The sequence below is a fragment of the Vicugna pacos genome, chromosome 33 (genome assembly GCF_048564905.1).
Source record: "Vicugna pacos chromosome 33, VicPac4, whole genome shotgun sequence".
NCBI classification, from domain to species: domain Eukaryota; kingdom Metazoa; phylum Chordata; class Mammalia; order Artiodactyla; family Camelidae; genus Vicugna; species Vicugna pacos.
In genome coordinates this window covers 11298579-11318723 of record NC_133019.1, presented here as the reverse complement: position 1 = coordinate 11318723, position 20145 = coordinate 11298579, and the positions used below count along the sequence as shown (strand labels likewise).

The 20145-nt window shown below is 38.4% G+C and overlaps 1 long non-coding RNA gene across 1 annotated transcript in view; it reads left to right on the top strand.

The window, feature by feature from the left end:
- Positions 1 to 10022: 10022 nt before the first annotated feature.
- Positions 10023 to 20145, top strand: part of LOC140691096 (uncharacterized) — a 30246-nt gene continuing 20123 nt past the window's right edge. Inside the window, exon 1 of the long non-coding RNA XR_012066556.1 lies at positions 10023 to 10075. This is a non-coding gene — a long non-coding RNA (uncharacterized lncRNA). The remainder of the gene's footprint in view (positions 10076 to 20145) is intronic.

Genomic DNA, 20145 nt, shown 5'->3' with positions numbered 1-20145 from the left:
AACCCTCCTCAGTCTCTGTTATCTATTCATCTCACATTATATTCTTCATCCTCCTTCTCCATCTGCTCATCCTCCAAGCCTCAATCCAAAGCCACCACTTCCATGAAGCCTTATGTTTAGTTATTTACATGTCTGTTTCCTCCTTTAGAATAGAAGCTCCTTGAAGATTGCTCCCTGTGACCCAGTTTTTAAATCCGGCACTCTTCCATCTTTTTCCCGTACCTATCATTCATTCATTTAATCAACAAATATTTATTGATTGCTTACTCTGTGCCAGGCAAAGAGTGTGATGAGAAGTTATTCTTTTATAATGATAATAATGACAATAATTTAAACGAGGACAATAGTTAATGTTCATTGAGCACTTGCTATGTATCACGCGCTATGAGAGGTGTTTTACACTTTTAAAAACTTTTTATTTTGAAATAATTATAGATTCCTGAACAACCACCAATCACTCCTTCGTCTCTACAGTTTTGTCATTTCAGGGATGTCATATAAACGAAATCACACAGTGATTGACTTTTTTTTTTCATATTTACATTTAAATTCATGATTCATTTTGAATTACCTTTGGATAAAATGTGAGATTTAACAACATTGTAAAATGATTATAAATCAATAAAAAAAAGTTAAAAAAATAAAATAAAATGTGAGCTTTAGGTCAAAGTTGTTTTTCTTTCTTTCTTTTGCCTATGGATGCCTAATTTCTCCAGCACCATTTACTACAAAGACTGTCCTTCTTCTGTTAAATTGCTTTTGTCCCTTTGTGAAAATTCAGTTGGGCATGGTTGTGTGAGTCTCTTCCTGGGTTCTCTGGACTGTTCCATTGAGCTATGTGTCTATCAGTTCGTAGTCTCTTGACTCCTGTAATTTATAGTGAGTCAGTAGCTATGTCATGAGCATTAACACGAGACAGAGTGATTCCTCCCACTTTACTCTTCTTTTTCAAAATTGTTTTACCTATTCTAGCTCCTTTGCCTTCCCATATAAATTTTAGAATAAGTTTGTCTATTCATGCAAACAGATCTTGGCAGGATCTTGAATTTTAATATTTTTTAAAGTTTCCTTCATTTCCTTTATTTTGTTTTTATTAACATTTCTTTTATCCACTTATTTGATTGTATGTTGCACAGTTGGTCAGAAGACTTCAATTTTCTTGCATTCTGAAGAGGTGGGACAAGCCCACTTTTGACATCATGGCCACCAAACTATTCCATACATTATCTTTATATGTGTTCTTTAAACTTCATAGTAACTCTAAGAGGAAGATATCCTAGTACTGTCTCCATTTTACAGATGAGAAAACTGAAGCACGGATAGAATAAATAATTGTCTAACATCTCATAGCCGGCCAATGTGGAGCTGGAGTTTCAGCCTAAGCAATCTGATTCTAGAATACACATTCTTATCTTCTTTGTATGCTACTTTTCTTTGAGAACAATTATTTCATTCAGAACATTTTTATTGAGTTTCTATTATGTGCCAGCGACAGTTTTAGGTACTAGGGCATGACGTGAGTGAAATAAAATAAGACAGTGAATAAAACAAAATTGCTGTCCTCATGAAGCATATTTCCTAAAGGTGGGGAGAAATTATGGTATGAATGCAATAATTATTGTTTTGTTAAAGGATTGTTTTATTATTGGGTTCATATTAGGGGCATAGCCATTCTTAGATACAGGAGCTGGGATCTCACTCAAAAGATATGCCTATTCACTGAATCACTCACCATAGTCCTACCAATTTTCTGGGGTTGGGAAAATCCCTTGGTTGTGAGACAGGAACTGGCTAGGAGACCCAGGAAGGTGGTGAGCTAAGCCACCAAGGGACACAACTGTCTAGACATTAGTTCTTGCCTAGTGGGAAATAAGACCACACCTGGTCCCAATAAGCATTCGGGGACAGGGGAAACAGGAACATATGCAAAGCTCTTGGGTTCTTGCCCAGTTTGAGTGGGTTACAGATCATTCAAACGAAGCCCATGAGGTGAGTTGACTGTAGAATGATCAGGAAATCGGGCTGTTCTATACCATTTTCCTTAAAACATTTTATGGATGTATGCTATACATATAGAAGAGTGCACAAATCGTTAGTGAATTTTCACCCGTGTAACCAGAACCCAAATCAATGAGATAGAATATTACCAGCCCCGCCAGGAGTCCCTGTGCCACGTTTAGTCACTAGCTCCAATGACAGTCACTATCTTGACTGCTTTGGAACTTTAGGTGAGTAGAACCAGACAGCACATCTCCTTTTATGTCTGGTTTCCCTCCCTCAACACTGTGTTGCTGAGATTCACTCATTGGTCACCCACATCTGTAGCTTGTTCCTTGCTGTGCTGTGCAGTATTCCGTAGTGTAAAGATATCCTAATTTGTCTATTTTATTGCAAATGGTTTTTTCCAACATTTAGGTTGTTTCCAATATTTGCCTATTACAGATAGTACTGCTACTGTCATCCTAGTATATAGTTTTAGTGAAAAAAATATACCCACAAAATGCACATTGGGTACATTCCTAGGAAGAAACTTGCTGGGTCACTATGTATATCTAATTATGATCAGCTTTAGTAAATACTGGCAAACAACTTTCCAAAGTCATGACAGTGTTTCATATTGCTGTCAAGAATGTCTTTTTGTTCTTCCTTATTTTTTAGTAAAATACTTTGTTGAGAACTCTGACACACTTCATCTGTAAACAAAAGTTTTAAAATCTGTGCTTGGGCCAGAGGGTTAGAAAGGAAACAGCAAAGACATAGGAAGCCTGAGGGAGGGGAATCCGGGACAAAATCAGGACTCTGGTCAGTCAGTTCTTCCCATCTAGATATTCAAGAGCTAAGCTTTGAAGGCTCTGGTTTTGTTTAATAAAACACAATGTTCTCTTACATAGTTGAAATGTTTTCCAATGAATATTAATTAAATTGCCTTGTTATTACTTTACGTTAAATAATTGAACTATAAGCTTGGGTGGAAAGAGAACTTGTACATTTTTCAACATGGTAGCCTCAGACATAACAGATGTTCTGTAAATGTTTGGGTGAATAAACAAATAAATAAATGGATGCTTTTCCTAAAATTCACGACTATGTATCATGGCCTGACATAGCATGCTTGGTTCATTATGCAGATATGAATCCTGTGTCTCAAAATCAACAATCCAGGCCTTTCTCCACCCTCATAGATATCATGGTCAAAAAGCAGAGGTGCAGAGAGAGAGCATAGGAAAGAACATGTCCACACGCAGTGATGCGACTCTCTTCACTGTTCATGGGTGAGAATGAGGGGCTCATGTACATAATCCTCTGAAAAGCCTTATGAGGCATGCTATTATGATCTTCATTTCATATGATAAGGCAGTTCAAAGAAGTGAAATGAATTGTTCAAGGTCACAAATAGTAAGTGGTATAGCCTGAAGTCTAAATTAAAATCCTGGGAGGGATAAATTAGGAGTTTGGGATTAGCAGATACTAACTACTATATATAAAATAGATAAACAACAAGGTCCTACTGTATAGCACAGGAAACTATATTCAATAGCTTATAATAACCTACAATGAAAAAGAATATGAAAAAGGATATATAGGTATAACTGAGTCACTATGCTGTACACTAGAAACTAACTCATTGTAAGCCAACTATACTTCCATTGAAAAATCGAGATCCTGGGATTTCAATAATGACATGTGCATAAATAATTTAAAAATTAAAATTGGCAACTTTCAAGTACAATGTGATGTTTTTGCAGTTGGTGTCAACTATCTACTGAAGACATATGTGTAACTTAAGCTAACAGTAAAATCAGTTCACTTCTCTGACACTTTCAGCTTCCCTGGTTAGGAAGAAATTAAACCTTGAATGAAAAATTCTTTTTGGATGATCCTAGGAGAGATGAAAAGGAGCCTGAGTGAGATCTTAGCTAGGGTGAGGAAGGCTTTTCCAGAAGGGGAGATAAACAGGAGTCTGAGGAAGGAAGGAGGATGACTTAGCAGACAAAAAGGAAGAACAGATACTTCAAGAAGGAAGCCTGAAACTTTTTCCCCATCAGAGCTTTCTTTGCTTTGTTTTCAGGATAGCTATTCACTTCTTGAAGGCCCAGGAAAGGAGAACAAATTTGAGAATCGTTGGCAGATCCCTGCATCACCGGGCTGTAGAAAGCACAAACACTCTGGCTTACAGATGACATGGCTGGCCACCTTAGCCACTATTCTGCCCTCTGGACCTGAGAGATGCCAGCTCCTTGGGAACACCGCAGGCTGCTGTGACCCTGGGCTGGGCTGGGGGAGGGGAAGAGCACCAGGTGACGTGGCAACTCTGCAGTAGAAGGTAAAACCGTGCTAAGAGACCCGCTATCCTGCAGTCCTGCGGCAGACCAGGGGACTGCAGGAATCCTGGGGAGGAGGGGAGAGAGAGAGAATATCACTGTTGCATGGCTCTAGCCAGGAAGGAAATGCTGTAAAATTCTGCTTCCTGGCCCGGCTCCCAGCGTAGCTAATGCTTGGAACTGTCCAGTCGCCCAGACGGTTTCCACTTTTCATCATGTGCAGCTCCTGCCTTGGTGATGGGTTTTCTTTCGCCCTTCGGTTTCAGATGGCCCGCTGCGGCCCCTACGCATGATTCAGACTGAAATAGCGGCCTGCTTTGCATGCCAGTTCAAGCTGCATTTCAGTTCTTGTTTCTTTGAAAAAGTCCTGCCAGGGAAGCAGAATGAAATGTCAGGTTCCGGTCTGGTATTCCCCCCTTAACCTTCACCTTGTAGTGTGACTTCTGTGGGATTCCCACTCACGCCCAGAATTCCTGCATGTTAATGGGCTGGTCTTATTCAGAGATGGCTGGATGATGTGATGATGTCACTGCCCTCTGAGGTCATACTCTCACCTTCCACAGACCAGCTGGAATCCAAATTAGCCCATCCCATTCTCCCTTGCATCAGGCCCATGACAGACAGTGTTAGCAAGGAATTCTTTCTTTCTTTCTTTCTTTCTTTTTTTTCCCTACAGAGTAACCGAGGTAGCCCGTGCAGATTTTCACAATGATCAATTCCAGAGGCTCACACGGCTGACAGTAGGCTAGTCCTTACCGGTGTCTAACTCATACCTGTCCTAAGACAGTTTATCTGCTGTCTTTCTTTTCCTGTCTTGGGCATAAAGAGATTCATGGCTTCACGTCACTTTTGTGGCACCCTCCACACCAAATCTTTTCCAAGTACAAGACCACTTAGATCTTTATCACAGTCCTAAGGAGCTTACTTTGAAGGTTATAAGTGATATTGAGAACTTAAACTTGGAGATTTTTAAGTATGGAAAGTCTCAAGCCTTAGTGCTTTGCCCAAGGCCACATTTGTCAGATTTTCTGGCTATTAGAGCTGGTCAGGGAGGGCCAATTGCCGTTTTAGAAATGGATAGTTTTACTCTGACCCCATTTTTTCAATCTTTCCACTTTCTGAAGAACAGCCCCTTTCCAGATACCTATATATTAATATTCTCAGCTCACAGTGAAAAAAAAAATGTGACAGTGAATATATGTATGTTCATGTATAACTGAAAAATTGTACTCTACACTGGAATTTGGCACAACATTGTAAAGTGACTATAACTCAATAAAAATTGTTTTAAAAATACTCTATTTGGAAAGTCTCTTTCTGTATGTGTTGAGTGAATGACCCAAGTGTGTTAAGAGTTAGTTAATGATAGGAAAGCTAGGATCCAGAGGACTTAGCCAGAATTGGTCAAGGACCCCCACCTGAGAGTAAATGGACATGAACGGTTCACAAAAGAGGAAACATGCAGGGCTAAAAGACACGTGGGAAAATGTTCAACTTCACTAATAACAAAAAAGATGCAAATTTTTAAAACCAGGTACCATTTTTTCATCTATCAAAACCTGCAAAAGTTAAAAAAGGAAAAGAAAAAAATGAATATCCAGTGCTGGCAAGCGTGCAGTGCAATGGCTATTCTTATGCCCTGCTAGTGGTGAGGCAAATTGATACTGCTTTTAGAGAAATAGTCTGGTGATGCATATCAATTATTTTCCTGTTAAATTATCCTAAAAATTATCCAAAATATATACAAAGAGTTATTCACAAAGATACAGTGATATATACATATATATATATAAGACTGAAAAAAAGGAAGCATCTTAGGTATCAAAAAAATAAGAGACTGGTTAAATAAATTTCAATATATTCTCACAATAGAATATTAATGCAATCATTAGAAAAGATGCTTTGTATAGTTTCTAGTAACATGGGGAAATGCTTTTATTTCAGTGTTAAGTAAAAAGAACAACATAGAAAATTGTATATACATTATAATCTCAGATATGTTAAAAAAATAAAACCCAAAAACATAGAAACAAGGAAGGGATAAAATATACTAATTTATTAACAGTGGATGTCTTGGGGTATTGGAAGCATCTGGAATTTTTTTCTTCTTCTATTTTCCCTCTAATTTTCTATAATGAAAATACATTGTCTATATAACAAAAAGTGTATTTAAAAATAATAAGTGACTACAGTAATCAAGACTGGGTAGTACTGATATAAAGAAAGACATATAGATGGAACAGATGGCAGAGTCCAGAAATAAATTGTTACCTTTATGGTCAATTGATTTTCAACAAGGTGCTAAGACAATTCAATGGGGAAAGAATATTCTTTTAAATAAACAGTGCTGGGACAATTGGATATCCACATGTGAAAGAATCGAATTGGACCCCTTCCTTACACACCATGCACAAAAGTTAACTAAACTTGATCATAGACCTAAATATAAATCTAAAACTATAAAATCTTACGAGAAAACATAGGAGCAAATCTTCATGACTTTAGGTTAGATAAATCCTTTTAAAATATACACCAAAAACATGAACAACAAAGGACAAAATATATAAATTAGACTTCATGAAAATTAAATATTTTTGTTCTTCAAGGAATATGACCAAGAAAATTAAGACAATCTCACAGAATGTGGGGAAATATTCACAAATCATATATCTGGGAAAGGACTTGTATCCAGACTATATAAAGAATCCTTACAATTAACAATAAAAAGATAAGTAAATCAATTGGAAAATAGGCAAAGATTTGAACAGATATTTCTCAAAGAAGATACACTAATGTCATTTGTTCTAACTTGTTTATTCATTTCCTATTGCTGCCATAATTAAATCACCACAAACTTAATGGCTTAGAAGAATACAAATTTATTATCTTATAGTTCAGGAGGTCAGAAGAAGAAATGGAGTGTGGTAATGGGTACAGAGTTTCTTTAATTTCTTTTTTTTCAGGCTTTCTGTTTGGGGGTGATGAAAATATTCTAAAATTGATTTTAGTGATGGACTCAACTCTGCACAACTCTGAATATACTAAAATCCATTGATTTGGGTGTACACATTAAATAGATGGATTGTACATATGTAAATTATATTTTAATAAAGCTGTTAAAAAATAATAAGTGAGGGGGGAGCTCAAGTGGTAGGGTGCATGCCTAGCATGCACGAGGTCCTGGGTTCAATCCCCAGTACCTCTTCTAAAAAATAAATAAATAAGTAAAACCTGATTACCTTCCACCCCACCGAAAAAAGAAAAAAAAAAGTGAATCCTGAGTAGGATCCCATAATCAATATAATAGAAATAAAAAAAATTCAACTCAAACTGGCTTAAAGAATAATTTAGGAAATAAAGGAAATTTATTGGCTCATTTAACTGAGAAGCATAGAGGAATTAAACACTTCAAGTGCAGTTTAGTTAGAATCTTCCTTCCCCAGGAGCTGGAACTCCAACTGTCACCAGAGAGTAACTTCTTGTCTCCTCATAGAAAGAATTCAGAGATGAGACATGGAGGTCAAGAAAGTAACATGACAATCTATTAAGTTACATGATGCTCTCGAGGGACGAGTGGGCAGACTTGGGTGAGTAGCTGTGCTGTTTCTCTGGTAAGCTGGTTATATGAAGTGTAAAGATGATGGATGGAATATTCACTGGGGAAGAATGGCTTTGGGGTTGGAGTTCCTGGATTTTCATTCCAGATTCATCTTCCTGAAGGGAGGAGGGATTTTTGTCTTATTTAGTCTTTGTTTTTTTTTTTTTGCTTCGAATATGTATGTCTGTCTGTCTGTCTGTCTATGTGATTTACAATGTTGCGATTGTTTCTGGTGTACAACATAGTGGTTCAGTTATACATATATATTCCTTTTCATTATAGGGTATTACAAGCTATTGAATATACTTCTCTGTGCTATACAGTAGGACCTTGTTGTTTATCTATTTGTATATAGTAGTCTGTGTCTGCTAATCCCAAACTCCTAATTTATCCCTCTTCCCCCTTTCCCCTTTGGTAACCATAAGTTTGTTTTCTATGTTTGTGAGTCTGTTTTTGCTTTGTAAATAAGTTCATTTGTGTCTTTTTTTAGATTCCACATATAAGTGATATATGATATTTGTCTTTCTCTGTCTGACTTACTTCACTTAGTATGGTAATCTCTAGGTCCCTCAGTGTTGCTGCAAATGGCATTATTTCATTCCTCTTTATGGCTGAGTAGTATGTCCTTATTCAGTCTTGATCAAAAGTATCCTGGCACTGGTGCATGATGAGTACTTCTTATGTGAAAAGCTAATTTTATTGTAATGAGGGCATAATGAGCAAAAGGTTACATTAGGACACCAGCGATTCCTGCCTTATCCCACCTTTCTTTGCCTCCAGGATACTTGTCAAATCAGAATGTGTGGTTTCTTATCAGTCTGGAGATTCCTGCTTTTCTTTGTCTGCCCAAGGACCCCCATTGTTCACAAGATATATGGTCTCCCTTCATTTGGCCCCTGCCGCTTTTCTCTGCTCATATCTAGTCTATCTGCCTGTTCTAACACAAATATGCCTGCTTCTACCTAAGTGGGGAAGATGGGATGGATGTTGTGTTCACTATGATCCTAAGAGAAGAAAGCAGAAGAAGGGCAAGTTCAAAGATACATATCATAGAATGTGTGCACCAGACATAGGAGCAGTTCTAGGGAGACTGAAGCTAAAGAGGAAGACCATCGCTAGACTGAGGCTTGAGAAATCCAGCTAATGCCAGTAATAAAGTTTCTTTAAAAGTATTTAGGATTGATAGCTAATAGGTATGGGCTTTCTTTAAGAGGTGATGAAAATGTTCTAAAATTACCTTGTCATAATGGTTGCACATTCCTGTAAATATAATAAAAAGCACTGAATTATACATTTTAAACAGAAGAACACTTTAAATGGTATATGAATCATACTGCAATAAAGCTGTTTTTTAAAAAAACATTTAGGGCAAGAGATAATTATTAACTAGTGCTCAGGCATAGAGTTCCAGATTTCCAAGTGACAGAGAAAATCCTGTCTCTCCTGGTTAGTGCCCCACTAAATTGTAATCGAGCAAGGCTGTGTGGGGGCTTCCAGGGTCAGACCCCTCCCCCATATCCTCTGCTGCAGCTCCTCTCTGATGTACCCAGATAATAGTATCTCATGTATATTTTCTGAGTTTTTCAGATGCTAAAACCCACCACCAAATGGGAGGAATTAACTACTTGATGATCATGAGCATGTGGCCCGCAGACCTTCTGGTACCTAGGGGTTGATAGTGTTAACCACCCTGTTACCTCCACATCAACCAATTAGAATATTGTGCACAAGCTGATCACATATCCTGCGACAACCCCCTCCCTTACCTGGCTTTTAAATATGCTTTACTGATACCCTTGGAGGAGTTTGGGATTTTTTTGGATGTGAGCTGCCCATCCTCCTTACTTGGCCCTGCAAAACCTTTCTCTACTCCAGACACCAACATTTCAGTTTGCTTGGCCTCCTGTTGCAGCGGGCACATGAACTTGCCTTTGGTAACAATTTTGGTGAAGCCAGTGAGGGAGTCTGTGTCCTTGGCAGGGCAACACCAGCCAGGGGCAGACCCTTCCCTGCGTCCCAGCAGCTGCTGGAGCTCACTTTACTCAGGGGAACTGGGAGGGACTTTTCCTGACAGGCATCAGTCGCCCAGTGGCACAAGGCTGTTTGGAGCCAAGAAATGTCTAGAGCAACGGTCCACATTCAGTGTCGCCTGCGGGTGAGTGCCTCTAGCTTGCAAAGGCTGAGAATTCTCTCCACTCCATCTGGGCTCATTCCCACTGGGAAGTGAGCAGCTCTGGGCTTATCACAACCCACCCTGGGTCCTTTCTCTTTTGGGGAGCTGGGCCCATCTGTTTGGAGGCCTCCATCTGGAAGTGGAAGTGGAATTTTTAAACTGCACCTCCTCTGTGTGATAGTAGCTTCTTTGTTGTTTGTGTTTTGTGTGTATGGTTCTGGGGTGAGCCACTCTGGCTTGCGCAGGATGGGAAAATTCTAGCCGCACCATCTGGGATCCTTCCCTTGCAGGGAGTGAGCCATTCTGGGCTTACTGAGAGCCACTCTGTGTCTGTTCTCTTTTGAGAGCTGGGTCAATCTGTTTGGAAGCCTCCATCTGGGAGTGGAAGTGGAATTTTGGGGCTACACCTCATCTGATCTTTTGTTCATGGGACCATGTTTGTTGCTTGTATGTGTGTGTATCAGTACTTGCACTGGCCGGTTGAGATGTCTTTGGTAAATAACGGGCTCACATGTGATGACCAGGGTATCCGTCCCTATTGTGCAGGCCTCACCTGTGGCAGGAGGGTCGGTCAGGATTTTCCCTTTCTGGCTTTGGTCTTTCATTCAGCTTCATCTCTGATGGGACACTGGTTGGGGTTCTCCCCTTTTGGATTGACGGGGCATTGGTTAGGAATTTCCCTTTCAAGGCTACAAAACTGTGACCCTGAGAGTTTATTTTGAATTGTTATTTGCTTGATACTTGGTAACATCAGCTGTGAATAATTAAGTATGAATGATCAGAGCTCTGTTCCATCTTATAGATAGTCCTCCTAGAGTACATTGTGCAAAACTGGGAGATCTTCAGTTATGCTCCCATAAGTGAAAGAAAATGATATTTTTATAGCAACACTGTGTGGCCTCAGTACTGCCTGTGATCTGGAGAACAATGGCCCTCATGGATCTGCTGTTACATCAGAGTGGGCCTTTTGCTTTTATCTTGGGGGTGTGTGTGTGTGTGTGTTTGTGTGTGTGTGACTTGGTACCTTGGTACCAAATTCTATTCTCTCTTCCTAGTTTTGCTGAAAGCGAGGTGTGTGAATGTGAGTGGATGATATATATATATATATATATATATTATTGTCTATTACTGTTATTTCTTTAAACTGAACTGGATATTTGGGAACTGGAAAAAAAAAAAAAAACCTGAAAATACCAGGCTGATTGGGTTTTGTATAAACTGTTAACGGACAAATTTGCATTTCTCTTCCTGTGCCTTTGAGATGTAAATGCTCTACCTGAGCTCTCAAGGAAAATAAATTTTTTTTTTAACTCAGGTGGAAAAACTGAGATGTCTGGTTCTGTCTGTCTTTACATAAAAATTAACATGTAAAAGAGCTCTATTTAATTGACTTAAAAGTAAGCATTTACAAATTAGATACTTCTAAGTGCAAAAGAAGCTAGACCACACATTTCAGGCTCATGTTGTTACGGAAATGATAGGCCAGCAAGAAACAAGCATCATTCAGAGGGTTGGAGATTTATTACGCGGGAGAGCTCAGAGGGGCTTCTGCTCCGAAGCTCTGAGCACCTCCAAGACGTGTGCATGAGGTTTTATAGTGTTAATTATAAGCTTGGGGTGTTCAGCCAATAGGCATGAAACAGCTTTAGCAGCATCATTATCACAAAAGTAGAGGCAGGGAAGCAGCAAACCAACATTTCAAGGCCAGATATGTCTCTTTGAAAATCCAGCTGGCTAGCAAAAAAAAAACATGAACAGGGAATCAGCAAACCGACACTTATTAACTTAGATTTACGAGTTAGCCCAGCAGAACGCAGATCAGTAATCCGACACTCGTTACACTTAGATTTGCGAGTAGGCCCAGTCCGGCTTTTCCTTCATAACGTGATCTAGTAGGTATTCAATATTAAACTAATATCTGATATTAAATCTAGCTTAAGCTTGTTGGTATAATCAATACAGACATGTCTTTTATTGTACCTAGGTTTACTGAAGGTCAGTAGGTTCATGTTGTTTCTGCTGCAGTTTGTTAGAAAGAAAAAAAGTGAATTTGGTATGATAAAATCCTTATAAGTAAATTAAATGCAAATAACATAAGAGCTTTTGGGTGAACTCTTTGGAAATAATGCTATTTTAGGAATGTCTACTTAAAATTGATCTCTCCAGAAATTCGGTCACTTGAAATTTTAATTATACTAACTTAAGTTAAAAGAAGGAAATTTGCTGAATAGCTAGGTCATTCCCAAAGATACTGGAACATTGTTTACTGAACTTGACTTCCCTTTACAGAGAAATTAAAGGTGTTTAGGACAGTTATGAAATATGTCTATTGCCATACTGAGATATTATCTATAAAAAGCACGTTTTAAGAAATTATTATTGGTATTTATGTTCGTCAATCTACAAAATGCTAATGTAAAAGACAGTTCATAGTTGCTTACTTTGTTTTCACTAGAAATGAAAGTTTGTAAGAGTTGAGGATTCTAATTTAAATATGTCATTAAAGCTACTAAAAATAATGACACATTTCAGTAAGCAGCAGGAAAGAAGGTTATATGTTTTGAGTTAAAAAGTTTTTTTGTCCTAAAGCTGGTTGTTTCTAGATGGGGGAAAAAAAAATGAAGGAGAAACTAATATGGATTCAGAAAGTTGCAGGAAGTCTGTAGAAAGGGAGCCCTAAAAAAGGAGCTTGGTGCGTGGTCACTCTGGGATTAGATTAAATTTAGGTAGGTAAATGGAGTTTGTTATTAAAGGAAGATTGGTGCAGGACTGGATTTGCTTCCTCTCTGTTGAGAGAACAAAATTACTTGCTTGTGATAACAGATGCTTCTGACAACAGGTTGTGTGAAACTTTTTGATGTTGTTGACAAACTTCCCATCAAATTCTCATCAAAGTTCTTTTGACTTCAGCTAACTTTGGGATACTTCAGAGGAGCCCTGAGACATCTCAGAGAAAAATATTTAATATTTAACTAGGATTGGTTGGTATGTTAAATGACATGGCATTGTCAAGTGAGTGATAAGCCTCCTCAGGGTATATGGTATGGATAAATGTTATTAATATAGACATTCTGGAAATTATATAAGGTTTCTGAAAGCTTAAGCTAAGTCCTGGTATGATGGTAGCAGTCATAATTCCAGTTGTTCTAGTCATAACTCTAGTTCCAGTCTAGTTATCTTAAAATGTTGTTTGCTACAGCGACTTGATTAAGCTTCTTTGTCAAAAATGTTGTAACCAGATCTTTAACCTCACATTTTTAAGTCTTTTGTTATTCATAGACAGTTAAATTGATGCTTTTCAAGACTGCTCCATCTTCAATAAGATTCACAAAAGGACTTTTTGACAAGTACAGGTTTCGTTTAAATCATACTGCAGAATAGGGTGAGATATAAGATACTTAAAAAGTTGAATGAAAACTCTGATTTTGTAAAACTGTTAAGTAATAGGATTAATTACATAGAATTGAGTAAACTGGTGAATATGGTTGTAATTTTTTGGTTTTGTTGGAAATATTACTGGATTTTAATCCACATTTTCTAATTGAATTGCCCATCAGATGTTTGTCTCTCTATCAATATTGAAAGTTATTGTTTTACTTCCAACCACACTGTTGCCCCCAATGTTTAGGATAGAAAGAGAATTCTCTAATAGAGTTGTCCCAGAATGCAACTACTCATGATGTATAGCAATGCTTTGTCTATGTTTATTGCTAAAAGCCCATGTACAATGCTTGTGTAACAACTGGGTATAAGTGATAAAATGTGTGACCTATAACGTGTTTCACCATTAACATACCTCTGAACCTGTTCATGATATCTGATTAGTTTTCCCCCAATGTGGATAACTAAGCAAATACAAGAAAGTCTAGTACCGAGGGACATGATCTGACCCTGGGGGAGGAGCCATCACCCCAGCATCGAGGGATGGATATTTTGATCACCAATGCTTTCTACTAAAAGATTTGCAATCCAAAGGGGAAATGACGGAAAAATCTGCACATATCAAAGTATGGGGAAGCCATTCTGGCTTATACATAGTTTAACTTAAACTTTACTGGCCAAAGCGGGCTATTTTATGGCTTTTTGGACATGCAATGTACATCTGCTTTAGCCTTGAGGAGGGGAATGCATTTGAAAGTCAACATAGAGTAGCTGTGATTCAGACATTCAAGGTAAAACTAGGTGGTCACTCGTGTGATTTCAGACAAGTCCTTGTGTTGTTGAGAAGTCTCATTTTTCTGAGCTGTGTCATACTCGGGAGACCACCAACCATTCTCAAAGTAGTGTCTGCTGGCAGCTGCAACCTTATGGCTTCAAGGTCTCCTCTTTATTAAATTTTTAGACAACAAAATTATTTTAGATCAGATGTTAGCAGAAAAAAAGGAGATGTGTAATGGCCAATAGCTTCTATTATGTGTCTTAATACCACATTAGAAGTTAAAACTTACTTAGAGAAAAGTAAACAACTGGCTACCTGGCTATAGGTCTCCCCTAAATTACCAGGTCCAGACTGGTTTTCAGGTTGATTCTCCTGAATTCCTCTGGGAATGGGGAATGAGGTCTATTCTGTCTATTAAAGTTCTGGTTGTCCCTCCTCCAACTACCTCTACCTGGGTCTGTTGGCACCAAAAGGGAGGACTAAGGGATGGGGATCTTAATCATACAAGACTCAGATCCATGACTTGAAACTTGGGAGTATTTTCAGCTTGGTGTCCATCCTCCAGATTGAGGCAAGACTATGCCCCTTTTCAGCAGGAGACAGCCAGAGTGGCCATCACCTCATTCCCTGAAAGATTTAGGGGAGGATGAAATAGGATTGGGGATTAAAACCAAGGCCCCCTAAAACTGGGTTCCTCTGCCATGTTTATGGTTAACTTCTCTGTCCAAAAACATTATTCCCTTTCTTTTCCAACACCTGTCCTCCTCAAGATTGAGGTACATCAAAAAAAAAAAAAAAAGGGGGGTAATTGTAACCGAAAGGTACTATGTGGGCTCTTCCAGGGTCAGACCCCTCCCCCATACCCTCTGCAGTAGCTCCTCTCTGACATAACCAGATAATAGTATCTCATGTGTATTTCCTGTGTTTTTCAGATGCTTAAACCCACCACCAAATGGGAGAAGTTAACTACTTGATGATCATGAGCACGTGGCCCCCAGACCTTCTGGCACCTAAGGGTTGATAGTGTTGACCGCCCTGTTACCTCCAAATCAATCAGTCAGAGAACTGTGCACAAGCTGATCACGCACCCTGCAACCCCCCTCCCTTACATGGCCTTTAAATATGCTTTGTTGAAACCCTTGGAGGAGTTCCTGGTTTTCTTGGGTGTAAGCTGCCCGATCCTCCTTGCTTTGATCCTGCAAAAAAACTCTCTCTGCTCCAAACTCCTGCTTTTCAGTTTGTTTGGCCTCATAGTGCATCAGGTACACAAACTTGCCTTCAGTAACTTAAGGAGAAAGGAGTAAAATGTGAATTGAAGTCCAAGATGTGAGAAAGATAATAAGTGAGACTTTGCATATTTTACCGGAGCCCAAGACTCCAGAGCCCAGATAAATTACCTCCCAAGGCACTGAAAGAACTTGTAGGTGTAGTCACTATTTGCCCCATAATCTGTGAGAAATTACGGAGAATCGGGGGAGAGAAGAAGTTTTGAAGACAGGCACACATGCAGGTTTTTCAGAAGTGGCAGGGGTCGGATGAAAGAGAAAGGATTCCTCTCTAAAATCAAACCTATTTCCGTGAATGTGAACCCTGTAAGGCAGGGACGTCATCTGCTTGTTCACAGCTGAATCCTCAGCTCCTAAAACATTGCCTTACCCATTATAGGCACTAAATATTTGTTTAAGGTTGAGTGCTGACTCCTTCAGGATTGGCTTTAGAAGGAGAACATTGGTGCACGGTGAAAAACACGGAAGTTAAGCTACGAACAACAAAAAAAAAATTCTGGTGAGAGTTTTGTCATTGTTGTTATAAATTTGTCTTGAATTTGTTCAAATGCTGTTTCTGCATCTGTTGAGATAATTATGCGGCTTTTACCCTTTGTTCTATTAAAGTGGTAAATGACATTAGTTGACTTCAATGTTAAACCATTCTTGGCTCCCTAGGAATGCTGTATTCCTTTTTACATATTGCTGAATTCAATTTGCTAAGATTTTTGTTAACAAGGAAGTTACTGGGGCCTAAGGGAAGATTTTTCATTTCAAATTCAATTATTTGATTGATATAGGACTATTCAGGTATTTTATGTCTTCTTGATTCACTGGTTATAATTTGTCTTTCAAAAAATTTATCCATTTTATCTAAGTTGTTAAATTTTATTGGCATAAAGTTTTTCATAATTCCATTGCTGTCTTTTTAAAGTCTGTAGGATCTGTAGCGAAGTCATCTTTTATTTGCACCAAAAAGTAAATCTTAGGACAAGAGTCAGAGTTGGAGTTCTGGGTAAATACGGCCCACACCCCACGTTGCCATCGGTTATTATGTCTCATAGGTCTTCTGTACTTATTTTCTTCAACTGCCAACCTTGGAGTCGTTTTAGATTTAATTAAAGCTGTTAGGAAGGAAGGTGGACTCCAGACACAACAAACAGCATGCTCAATGTTGGTCTTGGGTGAGATTCTAGAAGATGTTTGCGAACAATACAAAAAACTTGGTGATCGCTGAGAACTGTCATGTAGTCACTAAGAACTATTTTGCTCTATTTCCTAATTGTTACAGTATCTACCTCCTTTACACAGTTGAGATTGCATAAACGGTTATTCACTGTGGACCTCTTTTGTACCAAGGATTGTGCTGGGTGCAGGCAAAATACGAATGAGAAAAACAGGCACACTCTGTGCTTACTATGCAGTGAAGGAGACAGTCATTAAACCAATAAGGGATGTACAAATATATAACTAGAAATTGTGTTGAGGGCTATGAAGGAATTGTGTGAGATTATCACAGGGAAACTCATTTCAATTTGGTGTGGGAGGAAGGGGAGTTTGGTCCAAGCACAGCCTCCCAGAGGAACTCATATTTAAAGATGAGTAGGAATGAGCCAGGGAAATAGGGACAGGAAGAATGTTCTAAGCAGAGTAAAGAGCATGACAAGACTCTGGAGTCAGGAAAGTGTTTGGTGAGTTTGAGGAACTGAAAGGCTAGTGTTGCTAGAAAGTGGTGGGAGGGTGAGATGAGTTGGGGCTGGGGAGCTGAAAGGGTCAAAATTATGCAAGCTTTAAAAGCAGTTGGCTTTTATCCTAAGGGCACTGGAAAGCCATAGAAGCTTAGGCAGGAATGTAGCATGATCCAGTTTTGTTTTACTTTTCATCATGGAAAAATTTAAACTATATGACAACAGATACAAGAGTATTATGAACCCTCTCATGTGCCTAGATGAACTGCTTCAAAAATTATCAATTTATAGCCAGTCTTCAGGATTCGGGAATAAGGAGTAGAAATTACCAGGAATTCTTGATATTATAAGTTATTCTATATTTTCCATAACCCTTTATTTACATGTTTCAAATAGTAATGAATAATCATAATAATAAACAGTGAATCAGTTTTTAGTGGTAAGGTTGCACTAAAAATTTCAGAGGTTTGCTATAAAAAAGAATATAACAATAAACACACATTTATCATTATTCTTAACCAATATATTGTGACAAGATTATATATTTCAGTAACCTGTAAACATGATCTCTACCAGATATAGACATTTGATAATGGAAAACACTGAAAATTTTAAAAGTTACCACAAAATTAATGCCAAACAAAAACCATTTTAAAAAGTGAAAGATAATGCTACGAAAGTTTAGTATTTAAAAGTTAGCATTCTTCAAATGAACATTTTAAACATACAAAGCATTAATTGCCCTGTCTAGTAGTCTTTTTTTTTTTTTTTGAGTCATAGTCAGTTTACGTTGTGTTAATTTCTGGTGTACAGCACAATTCTTCAGTTATACATGAATATACATATATTCATTTTCATATTCTTTTTCACAGTGAACTACTACAAGATATTGAATATATTTCCCTGTGCTATATAGTATAAACTTGTTTATCTATTTTACATATTCCAGTCACTGTCTAGTAGTCTTCATCTTTGTTTCATGATAGATATTCTAGGTATAAAAGAAATTTCTTTCATTTGCATTAAGGTCAATTAATTGCTAAAAATACATCCAAAAGCATCTATCAGTTAGGCATTAGAGTACATGTTGATTATTACAAGCTCATTTCCCCTTTAAGAATGGAAATATTATGTCTGCTTGCCCTGATTTTGGTTTTACTGTTGAAATTGGTATCACTCTTGCAAATCCGGATTTTAGATCAGTTTCTGATTTCACGTCACTGTATTTTACAACATTCGCATATCCCCTCTGCATTTCTTCTGTTGAAGTATTTACAAGTGACTGTAACTCACAGTGAATATTCAAATGCTAAAAAACACCAACCTCGAACACTATTGAGTAGTATGTATTTGAATAGTGGAACATTCAGATTTCCTGGCACTACATAGAATCCCAGGTCGAAACTACCAATTTAAAGACTTACTTTGCCTCCAAAATTTGTCATTTCTTGGATCATCACTCACAGGATTTCTATAAAGTAAATTAGGCATCTAAACTTGTTGGTGTTTATTTTACTTACAAGAATACTTGCCGTTCGCGGCAGACAGCACCAGGAACACACTCTTATGACATGGCGGTGAAGGTAATTGACTTGGATGGGTTCATGCTGTGCTTTGGAATAGGTAAACACCATCAAGATGGTACAACCCACTTTAACAGTCTCAATGCAGTCCATTGTTTTGCTGACACAGTAACAGGCTAAGTGGAGCTCAAGGTGGGCATTAAAAATTTAGAGGGAAATAAGATTGGATAGTTAGGGTGGGTGAGGACGGTCAGAAAGGAGGGAGAGCTACAGGGCAAAACAGGCTCGTTTCTGTGCATGAGGAATGAATAGGGAAAGCGAAAGTAGTGGGGTGGGGGATGTGGATAGATGAGACCGGACAGCCCTTGCGAAACATTAGTCTTCTGGTAGGATTTCATCAACACTTGTTTGGGTAACTTTCTGTCGTCACTGGGAAACCTGTGGGACTTTCTCCTCCAAGATGAACCAGGCCCATACACTTGCCACTTTCACTTGTTCCCTGGTGGCTGTGGCTGTGTGCAGTCTGCAACTGGCCGCTTCAGGGCCCTCCGGTTGCGTGAATTCAGCGGGAAGGTGTCAGTGTCCGCAGATGAGGGCCTTACACAGTCTCACATTTGTCAGTTGGCTCAATTAAGTTTCACGCTTGGATCATTCTCTTCTCCGCTATTTCATTCCTTGAATAAACAAGCCAAGTCTTTCTGTCAGCTGAGACTTCGGTAAAGTCCCTTCCTTGTCAGTTTACCCTGACTGTGTACCCACAGCTTGAGGCTGAGCTATTCTTACTCCTCTGATTACTGGAGTTGCCAAATTCCTTTTTGTCTAGGCTATTGGTTTCATGTAGAAACTGCTCTTCTACCTACACGCACATCCAAACATGGTAGTCAAATAAGTGCACGTACACACAACGAATTACTATGTATCCTGTGTACAGAGTGATGGAGATCTATTTATACACTGATGTGGATTATTAGGTTAAAAGAAAAAAGTAAGTCACGAAACATTTGGGGTGTGTGTCTGTGTGTGTGTGTGTGTGTATTTATAATTGTATAAAAATAGTTCTAAAAAGATGCATTCTAAACTCTTAACTCCCGGGTTGGATTATACGTATAAGACAGGAAGGGAGTAATAATTTCATTTTCACTTTACTTCTATATGATTTTTATTTGTATTACTTTTGTAATTAGAAACAAAAGTTTTAAAAACCCCAAACCTTGCTTTTCTTAGATTCCCTTGAACCCTACTTAGGTGGTATCCCTGAAGGAAGTTCCTCAACTAGACTCTCTTCTGTTTTTACTGAACAAGGATGAATGGAGCACCTGCTCTGCGTCAGGTATAGGAGGAAGCATTAGAGAGTTAGAGATGAGAGACACCCGTGTCCTTTAAAGACTTCAAAATTCATAGCGGGAGAGACTAGAAA